We start from the raw sequence: 14344 nt of genomic DNA, 5'->3' as shown, positions 1-14344 counted from the left end.
GGAGAGGTCACCAAAATAATAATAATAAAAAAATCAAAATCAGGAGTGACTTAATTTAAGCAAGTCTAGTCCGTATAGACTAGCCGTATAGCCATGGTTTTCCCAGTAGTGATGTATGGAAGTGAGAGCTGGACCATAAAGAAGGCTGATCGCCGAAGAATAGATGCTTTTGAATTATGGTGCTGGAGGAGACTCTTGAGAGTCACATGGACTGCAAACGCATCCATTCTTAAGGAAATCAGCTGAGGCTCCAATACTTTGGCCACCTCATGAAAAGAGAAGACTCCCTGGAAAAGACCCTGATGTTGGGAAAGATGGAGGGCACAAGGAGAAGGGGACGACAGAGGATGAGATGGTTGGACAGTGTTCTCGAAGCCACAAACATGAGTCTGACCAAACTGCGGGAGGCAGTGGAAGATAGGAGCGCCTGGCGTGCTCTGGTCCATGGGGTCACGAAGAGTTGGACACGACTAAACAACTAAACAACAACAAAGTGCATGCTGATATATCCATCCTGTTCCAGTTCCCAACTTTTGATTCTGCTTTTCATTATTTCTGTTTCAGATTCTGAACAGGAGCATGGGTAGTGGCGAAGCATAAAGATGTCCCACCAGTCCTGTAGCTCGGCTCAGACAGGAAACTGATGATAACATCAACATCACCACAAGAAGCCTAAGCAGAGGCTATGGTTCATTAACATCCATGTGTTAATTACAACCATGTCTCAGGAAGCAATTCTAATTGCAACAAGTATGATACATGGTCTTGACAGGAAAGAAATGTCTGTTCTCTTTTCCCAAACTTGATACAGTAACTGCTTTGGGGTAACTTATTTCTGAAGTAATTCACAAAGTATATCCACAAAAAGACAACATTGGTGACTGTCAAAGGAATTTAAAAAGTTTCTACCTACCTTAGCTTCTGTTGCTTTCAGCTGCTTCTATGAAAAGGAATAATTTTGTAGGAAATGGTTCCCTTGCTGCTGTTTTGCCTTGGCTTAGACCCATTAGCGACATTTATAAGTTACCAATACACAGATTGCTTCACACATTACAGAAAACACTTTCCTTGAAGAATCAGCATGAAACTGCTGCTGCGCTCTTCGTGTGTTAGGATCAGACATGGTGTTTATAGGCTTCATACACAGGAACATCTAGAACTGGCTGTGAGTTCTCACGTAGTCTGTACACACAGTCATATATACATGTAGCAATGCACACATTTGACTTGGGACCAAACTGGGTATGATGTGGCAGTCACAGTTGTTGTTTATGTGTCTTTCCTGGGGAAGGGGGTGTGATTTTTTAACTCAGAGGTGCTGTGCAGTATGAGCACTTCCTTTTTATTACCTTTTCATGGTCTGTCACCTAAACACTTTAGCCCTCAGATTTGTTCCAATACCAGAAGTGAGCCAGGCTGTTGGGACAGGACTGGGGGGTGGAATGCCACGAGGACAGTTTCACCTTTGTAACTCTCTGAAACTACAATTAAACTTCACCACTGGCCTGTCATTATATGTGAAACAGGAAACATGGCTGCTGGTTTCCCACCTAGTTTGTTTCATGTTATTTCTACAGTGAAGCATTTTCCAAATAGGGAAATTATAATGTTAAATGTTGACCCTAAATTAAGCTGTCTTGGCTTTAAAATGGCCCTCAATGTTTTGTGTCACTTTCCCCCTGCCTTCTCTTTGTGCTGCCTTTCTCCTCAGCGTAGGCTTCGTAAAAAGTACAGCTACATTGAGAACCTGTTTAATACCAAGTAGCTTCAATTAGGACTCTGCTAAATGCCCAATAATAGTCTTCATGTTACATATGTTTATCTGGCTTATCCATTCAAGAGGTTAATTAACAGTTAATATATGAAATCAATTAGCAAAAAACGTCCAGATATTAATTTCACTTTCATTTAAATCAGTCACTGCTCTATTAATGTCAGTCACGTTGCTGAGATGCATCATAGCACAGATATACCTCTTAGTTTCCCTCCCACTGTCCTGGACAGACTACACACAATCTGTATTGTGTTACTGCATTGAGTGGGCGTAGTTTTATAGAATAAGGAATATAAAGATGACTAAAAATTCCAGTGTTGCATTGCTGAAGTTAAAAGTAAAGACTCCAAAGTTCACTAACTGGTAATATATGGCAGCAGCTTTCTTCATAATATTTTAAAAAAATGGTTTAGCTTCCACTTAAGGTAGTTTAGTGGGTTTTATGTTAACTTCGGCTTCTACTAGTCTTTGGTTCATGAATAAAGACTACACCTTACGTTACCTAAGTAAGTCTCCACTATTATTAAGTGGATTCCACATGAATAATTATAAACACCACAGTGAGAAGTGTTACAGTTTGCATGTGACTATAAACCATAAATTTCAATTTTTTTGTGAATGAACAAGAAGTTTGTGCCTCACTTCTCCCCTGCTTCTGATGCCAGGAAACAAGCCACAGACTGGCATGTGAGCCAGAGGCGTAGCGTGGGGGGTGCTGTGGGGGCCATGGCCCCAAGCACAATTTTGAGAGGGGGCGCAAACAGGTGCCCCCACAGCAGGCGCCAGAAGGAGCTGAGCCTTGACTGCGATGCTTGTGCCTGGTGCAGCTCTGCTTCCTGGGTCAGGCCTGACCTGGTGGCGGAGAGCAGGAGGATAGTAGGCAGCAACTTCCCTACCCCTCTCCTACCCTGAACTGTGGTGCAAGGGAGGGTGCCCTCCGTGCCTTGCCCCCCCCCCCACGGGTGTGCCCATCCCGGATGTGCACCCTGACAGATGTGCACCCAGGCTTCTGGTCTGTTTCAACCAAACAAACCACCAGTAGAAGCCTGGGTTTGTTCTTGGCTACCTGCTTGTGGTGTGTTTGGGGAAAAACAACTCTTCCGTGCAAGAATAATAGGAGCTGTGTTTCCCAACCTGTCTCCCTCTAGATATTGTGAACTCAAGTGACCCTTGGACATTTTGACTCTGCCCGATGGGAGTTGGAGTCCCAGACATCTAGAGGGTACCAAGCTGGGGAGGGCTATATTAGAGGATATGAACATGAACAGCTGACTTAAACCAGTTCAGGTAAATGGTTGATGAAGCTAGGGATAGTGCATCTGAACTTTGCCTTAGTCCATCTTGCCCAGCATTGTGTACTCTTAGTGGTAGTGACTCTCCATAGTATCAGAAAAAGAGATGTCTTCTCATGGTGCCTGTTAAAACAACAACTTTTTTTTTTAAAAAATGAAGAAGCTGGGACCTTCTGCAGGCAAAGCATATGTCCCAGCATTACCTTTTGATATCTCCACCAAAGAGAACAGGATTGCAAGCTACACAATGAAGTGTTTTGTACAGTTCCCTCCTCTCATCTAAAAGCAAAATAAATTACACAAAGAAAACAAATAAATGATTTTTATTATTTGTGGGAGTAACACAATTTGGTTTCATGCAAAATTTGGATTTGTTTTTTGTTTTAGTCTAGAGTATGCACAGCCTTCTATTTTGCCAATATTAAAGGAGTGCTATTTCTCAAGAAAATGATACAGTTTTATATGTTCCATTTATGAGGGCAAGATGTTTGGCACAGTTCCACTACCCTTCTCCTGGTTCAATAGAGTTCAGACAGTCACCTGGGATTTTCCTTAAGTATGAGGAATTTAACCAGTGGCCTAATGCCAATGTTTTCAGATTAAGAAGTTCTAGTTTGCTTATAGCCATCAGTGAAAATGTAGAACTGCTGCTTACATATTTTAGGATTACTATTTAATTCTTTTTCCATTCTGATGCAAAAGGATCTAGCTTGTCAGACTATCTAACAATAAGTCAGCCGTTCAGTGGTGTATCTTCATCACTGGCAACATCCAACAAAACCCATTTTCGGAAAACTATAACTTTATACTAGTGATTCAAGCCGTTTGAGTACCCTTTTATTCATGTTAGGTCACAATTCAACTAGTCAGTCATGGCTGCGAAGCAAGAATTGAGACAAAGAAAACATTTCTTCTATGGCTTCTTCATTTTCCTCCCTCCCAGAGAAGTTTCTTTAGCAAAGCTAATTTGTATCTCTTTTCAAGATTTTATCTTTTAACACAAAACTAAAAAAAGAAGAAAAAAGAAAAGAGGAATGTCACGGACTGGAAGGAAACATAAGGATGCTATTCCATGCTGTGCAAACATTTCCGCCTGTTTCGTTCATTACTGCAGACACCCAGGTTGCCTTGCTGAAAGCGTGGCATTTTGCCTTTGAAACCACATTGCCTTTTGCAGTGCATATGGCAAATGGGTAGCTGCACAGAGGGCTACTTAAATGCTTTCTCCCCAACATAACTCCAGAGGTTCTCTCAACTGACAGTGTTCCCTGCCTGCCCTTGATTTGAGAAGCAAACTTTAATGTTAAAGTTGTCATCTGCCTCTGCAGTTGATAAACCTGTTCTCAGTGTCTGCTCAATATTGACAAGCATCCTAGCTTAACTTCTAGCAATAGAAAATGATAAGATAAACAAGAAGCATTTTGAAACAAAGTAGGGACCTTACCAAGACAAGGTTTTCCAGATGAGAAATATGCAGTGTTCCAGCTATAATACATACACCTCTGTGGAATACATCTTCCCCCACCTTGTGCAGTGGAAAGATTAAACCATTCTGAATATTTTAAAGTATATAAACCCAGCTATTAATCAGCAACAGACTCATGACTGGTAGTGGATGGGGCAAGGTACAAAGTAAAATATGTGGATATTGTAATCTGGAAGTCCCTAAGAGTGTAGGCATCCTATTTAAAAATTGTGGTTGCAGTGAGCTAGGGATGTTGTTTATTTTTTAAACAACAGCAACACATGCAATTTTATGAATATATACATATCCACAAAACACATCTAAAGGGTTATTTACATCAGTAAAAATCACTTGCGAATAATCCTTTTAAACTAACAGCTGAAATACTTCAGAAACAACCCAGTATTTGCAGGAAGAAAGCATTTACAAGTTCTTTTCTTTGTGTACTTTTAATTAGTTTATTGCCAAATTCACTACATCAGAACTTGTATAGTTAGACCAGGTAGGTTATTCCTACTTGGCAGTAACAGTGGAACAATGGAACCTGTAAATGATGGTTTGCCAATTCTCAATTTTCCCAGAAGAGCAGGAAAAGATAATATAAATTCTGATGTGTGTGTATATTTGTACCCCACACTATCTTGCAAACTGAAGAGAAGAAGCATTCCAAAAAGCAGTTAAGATACCAAGTATATACAATATAGTCAGTAAAATACTAACAGCTTCAGCTCCAGTGACCAAATGCTAGTCCAGACAGAAAGGTTGCTTAGGCTGCATACAAACCATGGATTTAAAGCACAGTCGTCCCCCCTCCCCAAGAATCATGGGATGTGTAATTCACCCCCACAGAGCTATGATTCCCAGTAGCCTTAACAAATTACTGTTCTCAATATTATTTGTGTAGGGTGTGTATCTTAAAAGTATAGTGATTATTGCAACCATAGTTCCTAGAAAATACTCCTGCTCAACTTTTGGCAGACCTCCAGAGCCAAAGATTTCATCATTGTGGGGTAGCCACCAATAATATTTCAACATTTTCTTGACAGCACACTCCTCATGAGTAATTTATTTAAGATTTTTCATTATAACCTAACAGTAAACACTGAAAGAAAATGAGGAAAAAACGGAGCTAAAATAAGAAAATGGTAAAGTTTTGAAAAGCACATGTTATGCATTTTGGTGGTACAAAACGGGAAGAAAAGAAGCTATTCTAATCATTAAATAATGTCATTTGTCTTGGGCTTCTGCAGAGGTTACTGAAAAGTCAGTCTTCTGTTTTCAAACACAAAAGCAGGAAGCTGAGGAACAACATAGAAGAAGAGGGAAGCAAGATGTTAAAATGGAAATGCAATGAAAAGGGAAAGAAGGTGAGCTGGAGTAAGTTGTTAACTGGGCCAGGCATCAAGCGTACCAGGTTGTAGCAGGTGCAGCTTTGGGGCAATATGGTTATAATCAAAGTGCTGGTACTAAATGGGATAAGAAGCAAAGGAAAACATGGCCTAATTTTTAATAACTTGCAAGTGCTCCCAAATGCAGTTGTTGTTTTTACATATGTAACAGTACTGATAAGAGGGTGCATTCGGGATATTTCAAGGTGACAAGAAGTGAGGAGAGAGTTGCACTTCCAGGGAGAAATACCCAAAACATGAGAGTTTGGTGCACTACAATTGCACTGTTTGAAGGTTCCAAAGGCATATCGCTTATATGTGAGCATTCAGGAACTGAGGTTGCAGCTGTATAAATTGGAGCTCTCTTCCATTTGGAACAATTTTTTTTAGCATTTTAATTGTTTTATTTGTATCTTTACAATTGTATCTTCTGTTGTTGAAACCCACCCTGGGTGCTTATGGTAAAGAGTGCATAAGAAAGCGTATCAATAAGTACACAATCATTCACTGCACTAGAATCATCGACAAAACTTTGTACCAGAAAGAAGCAATGATAACCATCCCTGGTCATTGCTACCACCTGATTTTAATTGAAGGAAAACTCTCAAAAAGTTAGGTACACATTAGCAGGGGAGGCTGGAGCTCCTCTATGACACACTGCCTAGGTGACAGGATATGCCGACGATTGAGATCAGCAAAATCACATGATTAAGTTCTTGCTGCATGGTAACTCTTCCTTCTGTGTTTTGGGGGCTCAGTGAAACATAGATGGACAGGAAGGAATCACTGCCACTTATTTCACAGCAGGAATTACGGCATCATCTCCTGGCCAGTCCTCTGTTTGCCAACAAATTTGTTTTCAGAGAGAAGCCCAGCAAATAAGCTAAGCAGAGGGAGAGAGACAAACTGCCACTCTTATTTTGAAAAATCCTCAAATGCCTTGTGACCAAGCAAAACGTAGAAAACAGTGAACAATTTTTTTTAGTTTAGCTAGTCAAATATTAAGCAAGGTAGTGGTAGGGTTTATACATGAAAGGACCATGAGCTCAGCTCTTCTATGGAAAATGAAGTCCTAGGTTGAAATGGGAGCACTAACCTAAGTGGCGTGGAGTAACCTCCCAGGCAGAAGCCTGAATGAAGTGGTGATGCCCTGTGCATGTGGTTATAGGGAAAGTGTGTCTCACTGCTAGAGGTGCTTTTCCACAGGGAGTCTGGGCTCATACCTGAGTGTTCATAACAAAAAGCACATGGAGAGTTCCTGGGATATCCTGAGTTAATTAACTGTCATGCCACAGGGTGAAAGCCCAGCAATAGTGACATCTCTTCTCATCTGGTCTATTTTTAGCAAGATGTTCTTGCCTTTGCTGAAAGGGGTGAACATGGAAGTTCTCGGAAATGCAGAAAAAGGAATACTCTTGACCTAATTAACACAGTCTATTAGCAATGTGCCCTCATTCTTGCTGAGAAAGGGACAGGCTTGGGCTTCTCAAGAAGTGTGAAAGGGTGCTTAATTTAATTAGGTGTGTGTTTGCTGGTTGATACTCATTTATTACTAATGGGAGATTATTGGCTGAATTAAGGGTTTAGCTTGCATGTAGAAGCGGTACTGGATTCTGGATTTAATTGGGGCAAGGTGCAGACTGTTGCTTATGAATGGCATGTGTCTGGGAGGGGATTATCATTGGCTCAAGGCACAAGGGCTTTCCCTCTCCACCACAGCGATACTTTCACTGCTGAGAACCAAACAAATTACATAGGCTTGGGTCATGTACAGAGTTCAAACTGAACACAGCTTTTTATTTAACAGCCCAGTACTGTAAAGCTTTCTGTTATCATGTAGCTAATCTAGGCTAGCCACTTACACACCAGTCCTGCTCCATCCCCCATGAAAAGAAAAGGATATGCATCATCAAAGAGTAGCGGAAAAGAAGACTGCAATTTGCATAAAACTTGCAGGAACCAATTTATGTATACAGATGCAAATTTAGAAGATGTTTGCTATAATTGCAATTGAAATATGTTACATATTGTCATAATAGGGCAGGCTGACCAGGGACCTGTGTGCATTCTGTCTGCTATGCAGGTGCTGCTGGTGGGCAATTTCAAGACCCCTGCTCCCCTTTTTCATGGTTTATTGTATTCATACTGGATTTGCCTTTCAAATAGAGGACTGTCCTCTATAAAATAGGACACATGAGCTTCTTAGGCTCAACTCAATGCTGTTTTGATTGAGTTTCAATCAATACCCACATACAAATCCCAATAATTGCTAGATACAGTTGTTTCTTTAAAAAAACTGAGGTCATAGTACTAGGTTGGAAACTAGACTGGCAGACTTCCAGCTCCAACCTCTTATTCATATTTATACACCTGGCCTACAAATCAGGAATTTTGATGAGTGTTAGAAGGAGTTAGACAGAAAAATAAAATAAATATGTTGTTGTTTTCGTTCCATTCTGTCCTTTTAAATCCCTTTGTTTTATAATCTTACATGTAGGGATGGGGGCTACATAAAAATTAATAGCAGAGGAGCTATTTATTAGGTGTAAAACCATTTTTATATTAAGGTCAAGCAACTGGATCATTTTTAAACATTTACTTTGGCTTCAAAGGCCCTACTTTGGCTTCCTTGAGGCAACATTTATTTTCCACCCAGTAAAAAGTGTGAACTTGACTCAGCTGGCAGGAAGTAATGCAAAGGTACACAAATGCTCTCATTGGCAGACTCTAGGTGATCTCTGTTGGGCAAAAGAGGGTTTTGCTTCAAGTATAGCATTAGCTGTTTCAGTTTAACAAGTGGAGACCCCTGCGTTTTCTTTTTAAAAACAACAACAGGGAATCTCTCTTATTCTTGCCCACGCTTTTTCACACACGCTCTCCTGCCAGCCAGTTCTTTCTCTTGCCTGAACAGAACACAGCAGTCAGTTTACATTCACAGAAGAAGAGTCCCAATAGGTCCCATCAATTCAACACCCTTTTCTCATAGTGACCAATGGGTGCCTCTGCAAAGCCAGCAAGCAGGACCTGAGTGAAACAGCAGTTTTCCCACAGAGATAACAGAAATCAGTGGCTAGCTTTTGTGCACAGGATAAGTAATTGTAGGGAACAGCCTTTTCCCCATTTTCAGCTCAAAGCTGGAGAGCAGCTGGAGCTTGTTCGTACACCAAAGATCCACATCTCTCTCCAGCTTAATTCTGGAGCTGGGGAAAGGAGCAGAGAATTGCTCCTGGCCTATGCTGTGTTTTAGAGGTATGTTACAAGACCAGGGACAAGGCCAGTCAAAAACACGTTGACCCCTCTTCAGACTTGCCTCCTTAAGATAACAGTCCAGTTGTGTTTCTCAGCTTTGCAAGGGTATGTTGAAAGATGGCCTAGTCAGAGGACACTTTCTGTGATGACCCTCCTCTCCCACTACTGCTCTGTCCTGTACCATATTCTATGTGGACTTGAGAGTGCAGAGTACGTGCTTTGGGTTTGGCTCCATAATCCCTGACAACAAATGGGCAGGTGGGAGACCGAACACTGGAAAGAAAGCAATTAACGACGATGCTTCAAACTACTGTAGTGTGTGCAGAGTGGGTTTTTCTTCTTTTTCCCTGGCCAGCAGCCATGTAAGTGGCCTAATAGCTTATATGCACGCCGGACTTTTATTTGCAAATTATGTATATAAAGTGCTCCCATCCATTTAAGATGTAACCTAATACCACAGATAGTCAACAGCGAGCACTTTGATATGTGACTCGTTTTATCTAATGGAAGTTAGATGATGGAAGTTGTAAGCCGATGAGTACAATAAGTATGTCCAGTATAAATGAAATGCACACACCCAGAAACACTAGGAGCGAGGATGGAGGAGGTAAAGCTATTTCAGATGGTTATATCCAATCTTCGCATTCATGAGGATCTGCAGGGTGCCTTAGCAAGAATGAAAAAAGCTCATGTGAAACAATCATGCAGCAACAATAAAGCAAAATATAATTGATAATTATCCCAAATAATATCTAAAATAGCAGGTTTTGTTTTTTAAACTTGTGCTCTAAAGCTGACTGGTGAGGGGCCATGTGAGTCCTTGAGAGGGTGTTCTATAGTCTAGGTGCCACAACTGAGAAAGGCCCTGCATTGTGTGATACACACTGTACATTAGAATGCCTGGGGAATATGCAGCAGAGTCTCTGAGGACAATCTAAATTAGTGGATAGGTTCATGCAGAATAAGATGGTCCATAAAATATTCAGACCTCAGATAATTTAGGACTTCACAGATAAAAAACAAAACAACTCAAAATGGGCTTGAATTGTGAGAAAGAACAACTGAACAAATGGGCATTAAACGGGCAGTTGTAGATCGTGGTGTGTTTGCTTCCTAATTCCAAATGCTGGTTTCTGCAACTGCAATGAAGTGGATAGACTCCGTTGTTTGGAAGCCCAAGAGACACAGGCAAGTGCTAGAAGCAGCTTCATGCTGCAGTCCTGTGAATACTTATCAGGGACTAAGCCCCATTGAACATAGTGGTTTTTCCTTCTGTTTAACTGTGTAAACAGGTTTGCACTGCTAGGGGTTTTGCTCTGCATTCTTCATGAAAGAAGAAAAGGCTCTACTCACTTTAGAGGTAAAGGTAAAGGTACCCCTGCCCGTACGGGCCAGTCGTGTCCGACTCTGGTTGCGCGCTCATCTCGCTTAAAAGGCCGGGAGCTGGCGTCGTCCGAAGACACTTCCGGGTCACGTGGCCAGCGTGACGAAGCTGCAGCTGGTGAGCCAGCAACAGCGCCGCACACGGAAACGCCGTTTACCTTCCCGCTAGAAAGTGGTACCTATTTATCTACTTGCACTTTGACGTGCTTTCGAACTGCTAGGTGCAGGAGCTGGGACCAAATGATGGGAGCTCACCCCGTCGCGGGGATTCGAACCGCCGACCTTATGATCAGCAAGTCCTAGGCACTGAGGTTTTACCCACAGCGCCACCGGAGTTTTTCCTTCTGTTTAACTGTGTAAACAGGATTGCACTGCCAGGGGCTTGCTCTGCAATCTTCATGAAAGAAGAAAAGGCTCTACTCACTCTATCTGAGTGAGATTCAAAGTGAGGTGCCAAAGGGTTAGGGATGGGACACTTGGTTTTCCCAACACATCTGCATTGTTTAGCCTTGGGATCCCCTTCCGCTCCTTATTGTGAAATTCCTTCCAAGGTGGTCAAATTTGCAAGTAGCAGAATAGAACAGGAGGTTTATGTAAACAAATTCTGTGGACCTTAAATGAACTTCCTCCTGAGGTTTGAATTACCATTATCTCCTTTTTGGGGATATTTTGATTTGTGCCACTATTTTGTGAGTCCAATTTTTGTATATTTTCATGTTAAGACCATTGCTATGACTTTTTTTGGGTTAAACATACTTGCTGTTGACTGATAATTCCCCTCCTTCCCTTGTTCCAAGTAAACTTTTTTCCATGCCATTAAACAATAAACCTGTTGTCTTCCTTCCAATAAACCTGTTCCACTTCCTTTAGCTCACTGAATACCTCCCTGAAGTCCCCTTTTCTGATTTGTTGTTGCCTTCAGCAGCATTGGGAAAACCCCACTCTCCCTTGAGTGAATGTGTCTGAACGAGCCTCTCTACCGTTCTTTCCAAAATATGTCTCTCTCAATTGTTCTTCCATTCTGTGTATTTTCTTGTGTGGAAGCAAAAAAATAAAATAAAAAAATCTTACAAATCCTTCAAGACCCAGCAGGAGCAGTCTTCCCTTCTAGAGACAGAAGCAGTTTGGCATGCCTTGAAGTAAATGGGAGACATTTAGTCCTTCAATGCATCAGGCTTGATCAATTCAACTCCTTACATCAAACAATTCCAAGGGATTTTCCACTAAAGAAGCTCTGAACATTTTACAGTCAACAGCCCACACGCCGCCTCTGAATTTTTCTCAGCATCTTAAGAGTGGCATCTAGTGGCAGAATGCCCTCATATCCTTAACTGCCATTGTGAAGCAACTTTAGCTGCAGATGTATGCAAGCACATTTCAGAACAGGAGCCATGTTAGTCTGTAGCACTTTAGAAGCAAATTTATTGGGAATCTGCAATTCATTCAGTGTTTATGAAATATCTTTTTGTTCATTTCTAGAATGTGTGTGCATACAGCACCAAAGACAAGAAAGCCTAAAATGTGAGGAGGCTTCCAAATAGTACTGAGGAGAACAATAAATACATTTAATAAAATATTAAGCTGGCCAGTGCACATCAGTGAAGATCTTCCTTTCAAGATGCTAAAAGACAAGTCATATAATAAATTAAAAAAGAGATCTAATGCAGAATTATATTGCTGTATACATAGTCACTAGGGATGTGGGTGGTGCTGTGGGTAAAAGCCTCAGTGCCTAGGACTTGCCGATCGCGTGGTCGGCGGTTCGAATCCCCACGGCGGGGTGCACTCCCATCGTTCGGTCCCAGCGCCTGACAACCTAGCAGTTCGAAAGCACCTCCGGGTGCAAGTAGATAAATAGGTACCGCTTTCTAGCAGGAAGGTAAACGGCGTTCCCTGTGCTGCGCTGGCTCGCCAGATGCAGCTTGTCATGCTGGCCACGTGACCCGGAAGTGTCTGCGGACAGCGCTGGCTCCCGGCCTCTAGAGTGAGATGAGTGCACAACCCTAGAGTCTGGCAAGACTGGTCCGTACGGGCAGGGGTACCTTTACCTTTACCTTATACATAGTCACTAATTATATTAAATACTCCGTATTAAAAAGGATTATTATGTATGATGAAATATATTTTAAAACCGTTACCTTAAGCAATCAATACAAATAATGGATCTATTACAGCTAACGTGCTTCTTTTTCCACTACAGAACTTAAATGCTCAATCCTTTCTCATAACTAAAGCACTAATGTGGTCATTATAAATCCCTTCATAAGCATAAATTCCTGAAAAAACTTAAATAATCACTAGCAAGTCTAATATATTGTTATGAGTTGTGGGTGCAAGACACCCTAAGTTCTGAGTCAAGCTAGTGTTAGAATTTAATTAAGGCTTGTGTGTTAAAACTGTGCCAGACTCCCGCATATTAAAATCTAATCAAGACATTTGTGTATTATGCTGCATCAGACACCTCTTTAATCCTAGGAAACCAGCAAGTGTCAAAAGCTAAATTAGTCAGGCTAATTAAGACAATACAGAGCATCAAGGGCAAAACACATTTGCAAATGAGTGGGCTCCATCCTTCAACTGAGAGATAGGACTCAGCTACATTAGAAAAAAACCCACAAACCTGTGTTTTGAATGCGTTATAAACATATACCACCACATGGCAATGGAGAGCAAAATAAAACTTCTAAGCAATTTTCCATAGTGGTTTTCCCCTTTCGTTATAACAATTTAATTTTTGACTTATTTATAGCAGTTTTTTCCTGTGTGTAGGTCCACCCTTAGCTTAAAAGACTGGCATGTTTTAGGTTAGAGAGTTTAGGACTGTAGTTAGGAGTTATGTAACAGAGTTTGTAAGCAGTCAGAGAGCAACTTTTGAGAGCAATGTTTAGGGTCTGCTTAAGTCCAAGGCTGCTGTGGCTGTGGGAGAAGCCAGGACCCCTTGGGGTGTTAATGCTGGGTTCCCTTCCATTGTAAGCTCAGGTTGTATAGATGTGTAAATAAACATATATTTTCCAAAAGCAAACACAGGGCCTGGGAAAAGCGTTCCTTGAACCCCTAGAATTTTTGAGGCGGCGTGCAACACTATTGATGTTCTTGAGCCATTTCCAGACCATTGGTATCTTACAGAGGAGCTTTGATTGCTTACTGGTAAATACAGATCACATAATTCAAGTAAATCTGGCACTCATATATATGTACACACACACACACACAAAAAAAAAAAATCCAAAAAAGAAGAAAAAAGCTCCAGACTTTTTGCACTAAGGAAAGTGCTGGTGAAATGCACTGGCAAATGTGAGTAACAGTTATTTGGTGTGGCATCATATAACCTCTCCACAAATATATTAGAACGAATTCTCAAAAAACCGATTGTTTTCTTTTTATTGCTGTTCTCTATTGTGTTTCTTCCCCACTTGTCAACAGAAGGCCCCAGGGGGCAGGTTACAGCATATAAAAGCACAATTAAAACAGTAAAATAACAGCAGCAAACCTGCTAAAAACCAAGGCGTGAATATACAGTACATACACCTTGTTGTAACACCAGAAAAAATCTTACCCTATTCTGATTACCGCTGTAGCAATATCAGCATGGGATAAAGAGTTATTGTCCCATCAGATAGCAGTTGGTATCTCAACACTACTGTAGCAGAAACTACCTTTTTATGAGGGGTTTCCCAAACATCATTGTCCCTTGGAAAACGCGTGGGTGGTTATTTATTATATATTTACTACAACTACAGATCACTTTTCTGCCCAAAGCACATAAGACAGCTTCCAATTTTGAAACAGGAAA

The 14344-nt window shown here is 41.1% G+C and overlaps 1 protein-coding gene and 1 long non-coding RNA gene across 2 annotated transcripts in view; both read left to right on the top strand.

The window, feature by feature from the left end:
* Positions 1-3208, top strand: part of ATG10 (autophagy related 10) — a 105540-nt gene extending 102332 nt beyond the window's left edge. The window contains exon 9 of the mRNA XM_081930247.1: positions 565-3208. The gene's annotated coding sequence lies outside the window, so the exon portion shown is untranslated. The remainder of the gene's footprint in view (positions 1-564) is intronic.
* Positions 3209-7018: 3810 nt separating this feature from the next.
* On the top strand, positions 7019-11869 carry LOC309380355. The gene is made up of 2 exons (XR_014172864.1): positions 7019-10460; positions 10916-11869. It is a non-coding gene; the product is annotated as an uncharacterized lncRNA (long non-coding RNA).
* Positions 11870-14344: the final 2475 nt, after the last annotated feature.

Source organism: Podarcis melisellensis, assembly GCF_964234715.1.
Source record: "Podarcis melisellensis genome assembly, chromosome: 11".
Lineage (NCBI taxonomy): Eukaryota > Metazoa > Chordata > Lepidosauria > Squamata > Lacertidae > Podarcis > Podarcis melisellensis.
Note: the sequence above shows the minus strand (reverse complement) of the source record. Positions and strands in the feature narration are given on the sequence as shown.